The 13,944-nt window shown below is 38.3% G+C and overlaps 1 protein-coding gene and 1 pseudogene across 3 annotated transcripts in view; both read right to left on the bottom strand.

Moving 5' to 3' along the window:
* DIP2 (disco-interacting protein 2) overlaps positions 1-13,944 on the bottom strand; it is a 298,193-nt gene that overhangs the window by 50,653 nt on the left and 233,596 nt on the right. The window lies entirely within an intron of this gene.
* On the bottom strand, positions 8,948-9,708 carry LOC148945335 (histone H3-like; annotated as a pseudogene).

Below are 13,944 nucleotides of genomic sequence, written 5' to 3' on the forward strand. Positions count from 1 at the left end.
GAGGTGCCCGAAGCTATCGTGTTGCGTGCAGACTGATCCTTACTGGCAAATACAATCTAAGTTGAGAAAGTTTGTCCCTATTGTTATCATACTAATTACATGAAGCGCATGGCAGCAGCGTGTATCGTGTTAAGTGTGAGAAGATTTTTTATTTATTGCGTGCTTAATTGATTTGCCACCTTATTTTAAAATAACAAAGCTTCTCCTTCACTCGTTCCAAGACTAAATGAGCAGTTTCATAATAAGAAGTAACATACACCCCAAAAGTTACACCAAGGATTCGTGATTTATCTGTTACTACTGCACACGAATTTATGCTTTTGAACTTATCTTCCCTTCTAAAACGTGTATCTCCAGCCCTACTCCTGATTTTACAATGACGCTTACAGCCAACTCTTTGCTCCTCTAAGCCTTGAGACCCACACAACGACCTAGCTCATCAGTTCTTGGGTGTTTTCCCAGAGCTCAATTAACATTCATGATAATTAATTATTCGTTATTTTCAATTCAAGACAAGGGAAAATATAAATAAACTGCTCTTTTTATGTACAAAATGGACTTCAATATAAGCCTCATTTATGTGTTATAAACATTTTAGGGGCTAAAAACGATGACTGAGGTGTGGAGCACCTCGCACTATATATTTTCATGCCCACTAGAGGGCTGGGAAGAGAGGCACATTAAAGGCCCGGATTAAAAGCCAGGTAGCATGAGATAAAGGGTCGCAAGGAGGGAGACGGAACTAAAATTCAAACCGGAGACGAATGGATTCTATGATGGCTTAGGATAAGTTTTCTTGGTACTTATCTCTTATAGCACCACACTCAAGTTCTTGATCTATGTAGAACCGGTTTTTTTCTATGTTTCAGTATGTACTTGGTGATAATCAGCTTAGCGTGAGAGAGATAAACTACAATACAGTTATATTTTAATTAAATATTTTAGTAGGTATTTTGGTTAAGTTAGGTTAGAAACCATTTAATATAATGCGTTCCTGGGGACCTGGTTTTCATAAGTCTCTGTTGTAGTTTCCATAATTGTGTTTCCATAACTAAAGTTCCATAAGTAAAGTTTTTATTTTCATCATACTTAGGTATATTTCATTAAGATTAACCTAAATTCACTTCTTGAGTGTGGCGGCTATAAGAGATAAGTACCGTTTTCTTTTCTACGAACATGCCTAAGTGTCACTTTACAACCGTGATATTAGTTCAAGTTAATAACAAACCGCAAGTCAGATCGTAGTATATTCAAGTACTACCATACATCCTATTTGTTATGATGATTATCTTGTGACCTTTGTCTTAAGCAACGTTTGGTTGCCTAAGGCAAGGAACAGCGAATTGTGACCTTAAGTGGCGTCGCAGCCGTAAAAAGGACACGGAACAGCGCAATAGAGCTGCTCAATCCATTTTGTCATTCAGCTCGTCTGCCTCTGAAGATTTTTGGATCAAATGGACCCTCGTACAAACTTCTAAGACCAACAATTCAATGCGACGAGACAAAAAAAACATGCAACAAAGCTCTTTACTAAGCGTGTGCTAGGGTATGTACAATGGAAACCTTCAGAAAAATATACTGAATTGTGAATAACAGGAACGGTTTCCATGCAGAATAAAATTCCTAACGTATTTACACTACTTCTTTTCAATCGCTAAGAATGAAAGGTTAACACTGGACAAATACCTTTGTCCATGTAAGACAGAAATTTCACCTTTTTTAATTCTATTTCATAGAGCTATTGAAAGTCCTTAGTCATCCTGTGAAATAGACAAACAAAAAGTTTAGTATAGGGCGGCAATTAGTCCACAACATTCCAATTTATACAGTTGAGCTATGAGAAAACCGATTCCCTTTTACGGTGTAAATCAGCATACATCTACGAATCACGGATACATTTTACAAGAGTCATTCGGTATTACTAAAGACGGAAGCTGGTACACCAAGTTCAGAAGATAAGCAGGAAATTTCACATTAATTGCTACTTGGCTGTCTAATATCAACAAACATTGACCCCCCCCCCTAAAAATATGTGTAGCAATCCTCTCGAGTTTTGCATAAATGTGTTCAATTCACATTTCAAATTTTATACGAAATGAATATACTGTGTCTATTAAGCGAACAATTATTGTGTATTTATTTATTTATGTATTTTTTTTTCTCCAACACGGCTCCATGTTTTTTTAAAAAAAAAAGAAAAGTGGCATACTGAGATTTTCTGGGCGAAAAGTCAGAGGCGGTTTCAGGGGGGACAGAAGGGGCACCTGCCATGGAAGCAGAAATTTTAGGGGCGCAAAATTCCAAATATTATATGCCATAGCACATTAGCTATGGCATTTGGAGGAGATGTGTTTATGTTGTTTTTTGTCAATAATTGTTATTAAATAAATAAATAAAATAAACTAATAGGGACTAACTCGGGCCTGTTCTCAAACTTCTTTAGGGCGTCAGAGACTATCAGTCTAGCATTGATCATTTTCATTGATGATTTTTCCCAGGTCATGACCCGTTCTGACCGGGAAAAATCCCAACGTCAGCGTTCCCATACGACATGCAGAGAACTGCTTTTACTATCTTTGAAACAAGGGGATATTTTGTCTGTCTTTGATAGTTTTTCTGACTAAAAAATGAGTTCCATAAAACATCAACCCTCGATGGAAGTCATTCTTAGGCAAACTCGGTTCCAACTGGAGCAAGTTCTATTTGTCACTAACAGCTTCAGTATTATCACGGAAAGGTATAAATCCAACGATTTTCACAAAGTCGCTTGCTCTTGTCTCAGGATTCGAATCATCCAGCCGCAGGTACCGGAAATGCTGAAAGGCACTTTGACCTAGGTATTTCTCTTCAATATGGCGGCAAGCGGCCAGGTAAGCAGTTCTGGCACTACTCCTGAGGTTCAGAGCATCAACTTTTTGTATCTTCAACAGGCATTCTTCCAAGTCGTCACCGCATGCAACTTTATCTGAAGGAAAAAAATCCCCGCTTGAATGGGAGGGCCCCGAAAAGTTTTTTTTTTCCTTCTGAATAACAGTCAAAGTCCTTTGCTTGACAAAATTGCTGGTGGTCATCATTACTAGTCATCACATTTGACAAATGCTTTGGTTGTGGGTACACTCGAGACTGCTAGATACCTCTCGGTATCCACTAGACTTCATCAATTCTGGTCTTTTCTTAGGGATGAATTTCAGGAAATACTCATCGAGAGCATCCCATTGTTCATCAAACAAAGACTCAAGTCAGAAAAAGGAAAAGACTAAAAGATAGCTTGGTACAAGGAGATACAGGGGCAATATAGGAACCAAGTTAGACGTAACAATGTCTTTTTGAACAGAAGAAAATGCGTGTTCACAAAACATAGTGTTGCAGTTTGAAACGCTTTAAATAAAACTCTTGCACATTTGCTACGCTTGTACTTCATAAGGAAAAAGATAGCAACCGCAAGTGCTTTCCAGCTGATGACAAGAAAAATATGATCGTTATGACCTTTTTTTCAAAATTATGAACCAAGAGGGAGGCCTGCAATCTGTTCAAAGCCTCACTCCTTCCAACAAAGATTAGATTTCCTAATCCCTTCTTGGCTATCCTTGGATACCTTGGCTATCCCTTCTCAAGATCACCTCTAGCTCCGTTCGAGGATGTTCTACTTTTCGCTTGGGCCCGGTTGATAGCCAAAAAGCATAATTTTTGCCAACATGTTACCATTAGTCTATAAAACCTTACCCAACACATTTTAATCTTTCTTTCATTGTAGCGCTAGAAAGCGGGCTCAAACCACATTTTCGTACGGCTTATTGTTTGACTTAATTTAAAATACTTTTTCCACAAAACAAGTCAATAAAGCGCAAATTGTGTTCTGGTCTTGGGAAGGCATGGGGGTTACCAGCCCAACTCACGTAAATTTTTGCTCGTTTTGAGTTTGCTCGGCTATTTATTGTAACGTCTGTTCGTTTTGAGTTTCATTTATTTATTGATAGTTATTTATGGTAGTTTTACGCTTGGAAGATTATTTTACTTTATTTTCGCTCAATCTTGGCTTAATGAAGCTCTTTACTTTTCTTTGAAAAGCTTGTTTTGTGGAAAAAGTTTTTTAATTAATTTCTGTTAGTTTTTTATTGACATGGTCTTTTTCATGGAAAAATTATATTGTACGTCTTTTCAGTTTTTATCTATAAAAATCCATAGTATGAGTTGCTATTTGTATATTGGAGAAACTTTTTCAACAATTTTTAATACTGACACAAACCACTATTTTTTAACTTAATTTTATAGCTCCTGAAGTTCAGCTGAAAAATAAAACATAACATCATTCTCAAAAGATTCTTTCTATGCTCTTTGACAATCTGGATACAAGTACACTCTTTTTATTTGTTTAAATTGTAAGAGCAGAAGAAGTAATAGCAGTATCCCCAAAAGTTTCAACTTGATACCCCCCCCCCCCCTCAGTCGTTCTCGATATATTGCTGAGGTGTGTATTGGCAACCATAAACACAATGCCTTTTGATTTATTTTAAAGTAACATTTAGTTTTAAAGCATAATGGGCCAATTGCGTAATTGTGGGGGGGGGGGGGGTTGACATGCCTAATATCCCTAAAGACATAGTTGCTGGACTGTTCTACTATGCTGAACAATATGGCTATCTCAAAACTTTGATTGGATGCTTTTGGAAAATGAATGGGCTTGAGTGAGGGACTGCTTGCCCTCCAATCTCTTGTTTCTCTTAAAAGGGCACCACACACTCGCGCTGTAATTAAAGTGCAAGGGGGAGGACTTGCTCCTTCATATATCTAGTAAAAAGATTTTAAATAAGCAAAAACAAGTGTATTTTGTTTTCAGTAAAATCCAAATTATCTTCTCGTCTTGGGAAGGCACGGGGGTTGTCAGCCCTACACATGTTAATTTTTGCCCGTTTTGATTTTGACTCGGTTATTTGTTGCATGATTTAAATAAACAAAATACGTTTAAAATGTTTTATCTTTTTATAATACAAAATTATTAAAACTTTAAGGAATATATATTAGTACATGTATACTAAACTGACAATCCACAACCATTTTTTTCAGTAAAGTGCAAATTATGTTCTTGTCTTGAGAAGGTATGGGGTTTGTCAAAGACATAATTTCCAAACTTTTCAAAATGGCTATCTTAAAATTTTGATTGGATATGTTTGGAGAAATGGTGGGCATGGGAGGGGGTTAGTTGACCTGCGATCACTTTCGCCTATTAAAAAAGGCAACAACCGTTTCAATTTTCAATCGAATGAGCTCTTTTCGAAGTTTCCACGACAACAAATGGCCTTCTCAAAATGTCTATCATAAGCATTACAGGCAAACACAAGGTTTGGGGGTGGGTATACAGCCTCCGATCACTCTGAATATTAAAAAGGGCACTAGAACTTCCGATTACCAATCCAATGAGCCCCCTCCAAATTTTATACGATCACCCTTTCTATATATATCTTAATTGCCCACGGGGCATAATTTACAACCATTCCTCTGAGGGCTATCGGGGGGGGGGGGGGGGTTTGTCATCCTCATAAACATAATTTCCAGACCTTTCAATTACGTTGAACAAAATGGCTATCTCAAAATTTCGATTGGATTTGCTTGGGGAAATGGTGGGCGTGGGTGGGGGGGGGGAGGTAGCCTCCTATCACTTTTGACTATTAATAAGGACACTAGTCCTTTCAATTTTCAATCGAATGAGCTCTTTTCGAAGTTTCTACGACAACAAATAGCCATCTCAAAATTTCTACCAGATGCATTTTGTGAAAATACGAGGTGTATGTTTGTGTGTGTGTGTGGGGAGGGGGGGTATCCGCCCTCCGATCACTCTTAATCTCAAAAAGGGCACTAAAATTTCTGATTAGCAATCCAATGAGCCCCCTCCTAAGTTTATAGATCACCCTTTCTATATTAACCTTAAATGCCCCCAGGGCATAACTTATAATCTTTGCCCTGAGGGCTGTGGGGGGAATTCATCCTCAAAGACATAATTTTCGAGTCTTTTTGACTATTGAAAAGGGCACTAGTCAATTGCCAATCGAACGAGCTCTTTTCAAAGTTTCCAAGACAAAAAATTTCCGTCTCAAAATTTCTATCAGATGCATTTCGCGAAAATATGAGGTATGGGGGGATCCACCCTCTGATCACTGAATCTTAAAAAGGGCATTAGAACTTCTGATTACCAATCCAATGATCTCCCTCCGAAGTTTATAAGATCACCCTTTCTATGTACAGCTTATATGCCCCCAGGGCATAAATTACAACCCCTGCCCTGAGGGCTGTGGGAGGTTGACATTCTCAAAGACATAATTTCCGGACCTTTCAATTACGTCAAACAAAATGGCTATCTCAAAATTTTTATTAGATACGTTTGGGGAAATGGTGGGCGTGGGCGGGGGTTTAGTTGACCTCCAATTGCTTTCGATTATTAAAAAGGGCACTAGCTCTTTCAATTTCCAATCAAATGAGCTCTTTTCGAAGTTTCTGCGACAACAAATGACCATCTCAAAATTTCTATCAGATGCATTTTGGTAAAATACGAGATGTGGGGGAGGGAAGGGAGATATCCACCCTCCAATCGTTCTGAATCTCAAAAGGGCACTAAACTTCTGATTAGCAATTCAATGAGCCCCCTCCGAGGTTTATACGATCACCCTTTCTATATAAACCTTATATAACCCCAGGACATGACTTACAATCCTTGCCCTGAGGGCTGTAGAGGGTTTGCCATCTTCAATACACCTTTCAGACCTTTCAACTACGTTGAACAAAATGGCTATCTCTAAATTTTGATTGAATGTGTTCGGGGAAATGGTGGACGTGAGAGGGGGGTTAGTTGTCCTCCAATCACTTTCGACTATTAAAAAGGACACTAGCCCTTTCAATTTCCAATCGAATGAGCCCTTTTCGAAGTTTCTACGACAATTCCTGCGATAAGAAGTGCCCAGGTCTAAAACCGAAAATCCAAAAAAAAAACATTGCGTCCACATCGCTCTTTACTTAGGCAGTGCTATTGCGCTGCCTATGATACCTAGTCAATCAAACGAGTAACTATAACTATCCTTCGGCAATTCCTGTGGACAACATTTGGTATATCTTCCTCTCCCTCTTGAATCACCCAGGCTTCAGCTCTACTTGACCACCGTAAAACCATGGCTTCTAATATTTTAATCTTAGTTCAAAACTTATCTTCCTGTTCTTCCAGAGTTTTCCAACTGCAAAAAAAAACACCCTGAACCCTGGCTTTTCTACTTTTGCATCCTCACTGCGTCCACAATCTTTACTAAAAATGATACACAGGTAAGTAAAAATATCCGCTTGACCGGCCTTCTCGTTACCTAAAGTCACGTTTTCACTCTCACGTTTGAGTGTGAAAACGTTGCTTCCATGTTTGGGTGACTTAGTCTTCTTAACATTAATGTTCAAACCTATTCTCGCACCCCGTTCTAAAAGTCCCTAAAAATTCATTCATTTTATTAATATTGCATATATACCCCTAAATCATCTGCATAATCTAAGACTAAGAGAGTTTTACCTTCCCATTTGATACCATGTTCCCCCGAACCCTTTTTATACCCTTTCGGACAAAATCCAACAATATAATCCATGGAAAGATGCACGAGATATACCTCTGCCTAACTCATGGTTCCACACCGAACCAACTATTAACCTCACTTTGTGCTTTAACTGCGGCAATATTATTTTTGTAGTCAACACTATCAGTTTTAAGTACTTATCTAGTATAGCATACAAGGATAGGACCTTTTCCAACAGCTGAGTCAAATGCGTGTCGATAATCTACAAAACTGAGGGATAGAGCAGTTTGATGATCCAGGCATTTCTCAATTATTAATCCAGGCATGAAAACGTATCCTGTGTTCTTCCTACAATCATATGGTTCTTGGCGTAAAACTTTATCAACTGCATCACTTATTGTAATTAAACAAAAAAAAACAAGTTTTTTCAGCTGAAAGTAAGGAGCAGCACTAAAACTTGAAACGAACAGAAATGATTGCGTACATAAGGGGGGTTGCCTCTCCTCAAAACCTCACTCTGCGCGCTAAAGTTTTTCGGCACTTTTAAAAAGGTTACTTATTGTTCTAATTAAACGACCCTCGTGTTTCATGAGTCGTATTTAAAGAATTGGGACAGTATTTAAACCTAAGCGTAAAGAGCGAAGAGTTGAGGAGGAAAATAACTTCTGTTCGTTTTAAGTTTTAATGTTGCTCCTTACTTTCCGTTGAAAAAACCTGTTTTTTATTTATTTAATTTCTTATTGTTATTTAACTCCCCAGGGAAAAAAACCTCTGGACAATTCAATCCTGGTGAAAATTTACCCAGGGCAATTATCCTTAACACCTCCACACCTAAATTGAGTCGGTAAGGAGAAAGCAAGACATAAAAAGGAGTTTCGTATAGGAAATCTGGCCATTTCTCCCAGTATAGAATTTCCCCTGAAGAGTTCACCCCCTGGAAACTTCCATCTCCATGGAATATTCTCATCGTACAAAGTACGCCCATCAGAAAATTCGTCCTCCCTCCCCACCCGAAAAATGTATGCATTTTCGGGTGGGGAGTGGGGACTTTCCAATAACAAATACTATACGTAAACAATGGGCAAATTTTATAACTTAAAACCTTTCCCCATGCGCTATGGGGGGACAAGTTATCTCAAAAGACATTGTTATTAGGTCTTTCAACTATGCTGAACAAAATAGCAATCTCAGAATTTTGATCACACAATTTTGGGAAAAAGATGGCGTGGGAGGGGGCCTAGTTGCCACCCAGTTTTTTGGTCACTTAAAAAGGGCCCTACAGCTTTTGATTTCCGTTAGAATGAGCCCACTCCCGATTTTCTAGGCCCACTGGGTCAATAAGATCACCCCTGGGGATATACATTAAGGGCCGTTGGTTACAAATCAGTTACTCAGAATTAGGGTTTTTAGGCTTTCTCGCCACGGATACGACGGGCAAGTTGAATATCTTTTGGCATGATGGTCACCCTCTTGACGTGAATGGCGCACAAATTGGTATCCTCAAAAAGTCCAACAAGATACGCCTCGCTGGCTTCTTGTAGGGCCATTACAGCCGGGCTCTAGAACCTCAAGTCAGTTTTGAAATCCTGGGCAATCTCTCGCACAAGTCTCTGAAAGGGCAATTTCCTTATTAAGAGTTCGGTACTCTTTTGATAGCAACGAATCTCTCTCAGGGCTAAGTTTCCGGGACTGTATCTGTGTGGTTTCTTTTATCCCACCAGTAGCAGGCGCCGACTTACATGCTGCCTTGGTCGCAATCTGTTTTGTAGGTGCCTTTCCGCCCGTTGATTTTTTCGCAGTTTGTTTTGTCCTATTGATAGTTTGCCTCTCTTTAATAGAATGAAATTGATGACCAGCCGCCAAAAGTCGTGACACATTATTCAAATTATGAATGCTTTTAATTTAGATGCAAAGAATATAGTCATAATGACTAAGGATTTATAAAAATGTTCTAGGTGTTTCCTTTTCAATATTTCCTTATTCAAAATTTACTACTACTGTCTTCATGTCCTTAGTTTGTAATTCATCGGGTTTGGAATATTTTTCCTAAGAAGTTTTCTATACGCGATATATTATCGACAAGCCACTTAAAACAGTTCTGCCATATTTTTTACCCTGGGATGTTTTCTTTCTTTTTTCGGGAAATGGAAAAATCGAGGAGTGCCATGTATAATATGTATACCCATTTGGTTGTTGTAGTCAAATTACCTGATGGGGCCGTTACGCACGCAGTACAACCAGTCCGAAAAGGGTTTAGGAAGGGAGTCCTTACGTCTCCAGTTGCCTTCATTAACTGTATTCTCGATGCACAAGCCCATGCCACCCCCTCGTGTATTTTAGAAGGAATCGACGTATCGCTTATAGCTTATGCAGATGACATTTTTAACCCAAGTCGAACAGTACTCTCGTTTGAAAGAAATTTTGTCACTCTTAGTCGAGAATACGCAAAAATCAATCTGAAATTTAATCCTGAAAAATCGGAAGTAGTGCTGCTTAACTCGAGTAAAGTACCGGAAGGATTTACAGTTAATCTCGACGGCGTGCCGGTCGCCCCCAAGTCCAAAACGAGGTATTTAGGTCTCCCAATCGGTGAGTCTCTAAAAACAACAAGAAGTCTACTAATCCGTCATTTTTACCGTCGAACAACCAGTGCTTACGGTAGCTTGGTAGCCAGTAAATTGCGACTTAACCGTCAACTGCTAAGCAGACTTTACAACGCATGCGCGCTCCCAAATTTCCTGTATCTTGCACCGTTCTGGTGAGCATTCACAGCTACAGATCGAAAGCAGTTACGGAACATTTATTTTCGATATGTAAAGTATCTGCTTACCTTCCCCCCTGGGCAAGCAACTCATGGATTACGCGAAGGTACGGGATTATAGACCCAACTGCCTCGATAAACAAGTATTGAAGCTTATAACAGCAGAGTTGACCGACACCCCAGGAGTCCCATTCTAAAACCGTAGATTTGTATAGGACAGCAGTTGATATTTTGTATATGTTACATCTTGTCACGTAACAAGTTTCTCAGTTTTTAAGTATTTTATGAATATTTGTCATTCCTTTTCTTTTTGCTACTTTTGTTTCTCTTTACTCCGTTTGTCAAGTGCATTACAACAGGTTATAAATAAATTCTATTCCATTCTATTAATCAGTTACACTTACAATTATGCAGTTGAATTGTTAAAGCAATTAATCCATTTAGATCGCAAATTCTTTTTTCTCTGACACTTTCTTTTCCAATGGAAGGAAGGACTGAAATACTTAAAAACTCCACTCTTGAGTTCTCAGACATGTTGAATTTGAGGGTGAAACTGTCATCAAGATTGCAACCCTTGTTGGAACATATTCTCACCTTTTTTAAAATTATTCAAATTACATTAGCCTAATACCTTTGACAGATAAATTACAATTAGAGAATTTAATATGTACAGGATCGAGAGTAAATTTATATTCTGTGAGAGCTTGGGGCTAAAAAATACTGTTGTTTACAGTTTCGATTTACATTAAGTAAAATTTGCTCTTTACTTAATGAACTGCTTGATTAGCGAATATTTTTCATCAATATGGCAATTTTTTGAACCTTCACGCAGTCTTTTACCGTGACTGTCAGGCCTAAATATCATATTTGACATGTTCACGCTTCTGAGATGGCTGTCGGATACAGTTTGCTACAAGGTGGGATCAGTATGGCAATGTCTGCTCAATCTCACTTTGAACCCCTCCTTTGAATCTACTTTACGCTGCTGATCTTTCCTCGAGACAACTTAGCAAAAGCTTTTTGTCAACTATAACAAAAATGTAAAAAAGTCAGAGACATCCTTAAGCAGCGATGATATCGGGAAACAGTTGGAAAAAGTTCGCTATATTAGCAGAACAAACAGCTTCTGCATTGCTGTATAGCACAAGATTCCAATAGACGGTGACCAGTCTCATTTTGAGATGTATTTTCCCGAATTACAAATGACGGGTCAAATTCAGTCGGGTCTCTAAAGTACTTTAAGCTATAACGTTGAAAACGTGGGCACTTCGGAAGACAGAGGAAGATTTGCTAAACGTTTGCCAGAGGGATTGCCTACTGATAGTTATGGGTACCTATTTGACTGACAGTATGTCAAACAACAAGCTGTACGAAAAATATGGTTCTATTGCAATTTCTAGGACTGTAGCGAGAAAAAGGTTGAGACGACTAGGACACGTTCTGAGGATGAAGAATGACAGATTGCAAAAAATTATTCTTTTCGACCATCCATCTGTGGACAAACGAAAAGAAGGTCGTCCTCGGTTTGAGTTGAAAGATTCTGTACAGTAAGATTTAAAGGAAAATAGAACTTCTCCGGAGGAGTAAAGAGTTAGGCTTTGAATTGATTGGGTTGGAGGAGGAGCGTGCACAGCTGAATTGGCTTCATGCGGCTTGGTGCTCCAGTGAGTTGTTAGTAGTATTATTCCAACCTACCCAGCTTTCCTAAAAAAGGAAAAAAACTAATCAAAACCTTCAACAATAGACTGAAGAGTTTTAAAAAAGAGAAATCAATTTATCAATAAAAGCCACAACAGCTTTTTCAGCAAAAAGATTTTTTTTGTCCGAACATGCACCAAAAGACAAACACAATTTTTACCCGGTAATTACTTTCTTCTAATTACATAGAACTAAGGCTTCATTAAGAATAAATAGATGATTTAATTTCCTTATAAAAGAGCTAAACAACACAAGCTATGTCTTTGTAGCATTGTTTATTCTTAACTTTTTTTCTGTCACGAAGCGAAACTCCTAAAAGTAATATATCAATTTCACTAGGGAAAATGATGACAGATGCAAACCTAGACTAATCTGTTGGGGTATAAGTGGATGTAAATTGGAATATTCAATAAGTGTAACATCCGGAAAAAAGTTGTTTAGATGAACATTCATTTTTCACTCTATGGTTTTCACTCCGTTGGCGGTCTTGTTTGATGATATGCTTCTTCTTAGTCATTGCAATGTCAACAGTAATGGAGCCACTGCCAAGGATTAGAGATGTTATCGAGACAGTCTTCAAAAGCAGCGTTTAAATGACTGTCTAGCTAGATTACATGGATAGACGCGTTCCTGGCAAGAAACATGTAGCCGTGTATGATACGCACTTAATAGAAGCACATCTACATAGACGTATAGCTTTTCCAGGATTGCTACTTTGCTTGGGGTACGATTATTGCGTAATGAGGAAGCCAGCTTCAAACGGAAACCAGAGGTCTGCAGACATCTTAAAATGCTCAGGGGCAACCCACAACAGCAAAACCTTGAAAAAACTCTACAGAATCCACAAACATTTACTTGAAATCTTAGAATATTGGGATACAGTTTGAACTAAAATGATGAGTCCACCCAGACTCTCAAGAAAAAGTGAAAACTTTGGGCTAATGGACATGACGTTTATGAAGTCTGGAGGTACATAAAGTGAGGTATACATAAAGTCATTTTACCGAGATATGTTTCCAGATTAATGACGAAGAAACATATGCAGATATGTTTGAAATACACGCACACAGAAATTTATTAAATCCGGGAAGGGGGAACATGTCATGAAAGAACCATCAAAATTTCGGTAAATTATATGGCAAATCTAAGAAATGACGGGGACAATCAAAAAGTTCTTGAGTGTTGTTTTATTTGGAGGGGGGTTGAAGGGCTCCACCTTGTGTGTGTGCCTGATGTGCCACATTAAGACACAGTTGAAGTGTTGATAAAGCGTTACGCAAAAAATTCGATGGAATCAATCTATTTAAACATGGCTAATCAAAAACACATGCAAGATACGAATGTAGACTACAGTTTGTAGAAATTAAAATAAAACCAAGCAAGTCATGCCTCTTTTAGGCAAATAATTTGCTTCATAAATTTACGATGCATTTATCAAAAAACATACTCCATCCTTTTGATGTGGCTCTTTGTATACAACCTGACGAGTAGTTTGGATGAGTAGTCTTTGAATCGAGTGCTTATTTTGAAGCGAGTGCTTAAATGACTGATCTTCCAAAAGTTTGGAAAAAAATTACAATTAGCAATAAATATTTATTCAAAGAGCAATTCATAGCTGATGATGATCGCGAAAAACGGAGCTGTTGAGAATTCACTTGCATGGAGCGTTCAATATTTCTAGAGCAGTTACACCTTATCATACCATAGAGTCTAATTACAGCCAAATGAGAATGGGTTTACAAACGAGATCTTTCAACACTTTCTTTTGGGATGTACCTGCTTGTACACAGTTGACGACCTCTGTAGGAAACTCCTCGAACAGTAGCTTTGAAGTGTACCTCTTAATTTATCAGAAGTCCTTAACACCTTCATCTTCCATACATTTCGAAAGGAAATTCATCTTCACGGAAAAATTTGTACGGGCCTAAAACTGAAATGATTCAT

This window comes from Artemia sp. Qi Xiang Cuo, chromosome 13 (genome assembly GCF_049724085.1).
Source record: "Artemia sp. Qi Xiang Cuo chromosome 13, ASM4972408v1, whole genome shotgun sequence".
NCBI lineage: Eukaryota > Metazoa > Arthropoda > Branchiopoda > Anostraca > Artemiidae > Artemia > Artemia sp. Qi Xiang Cuo.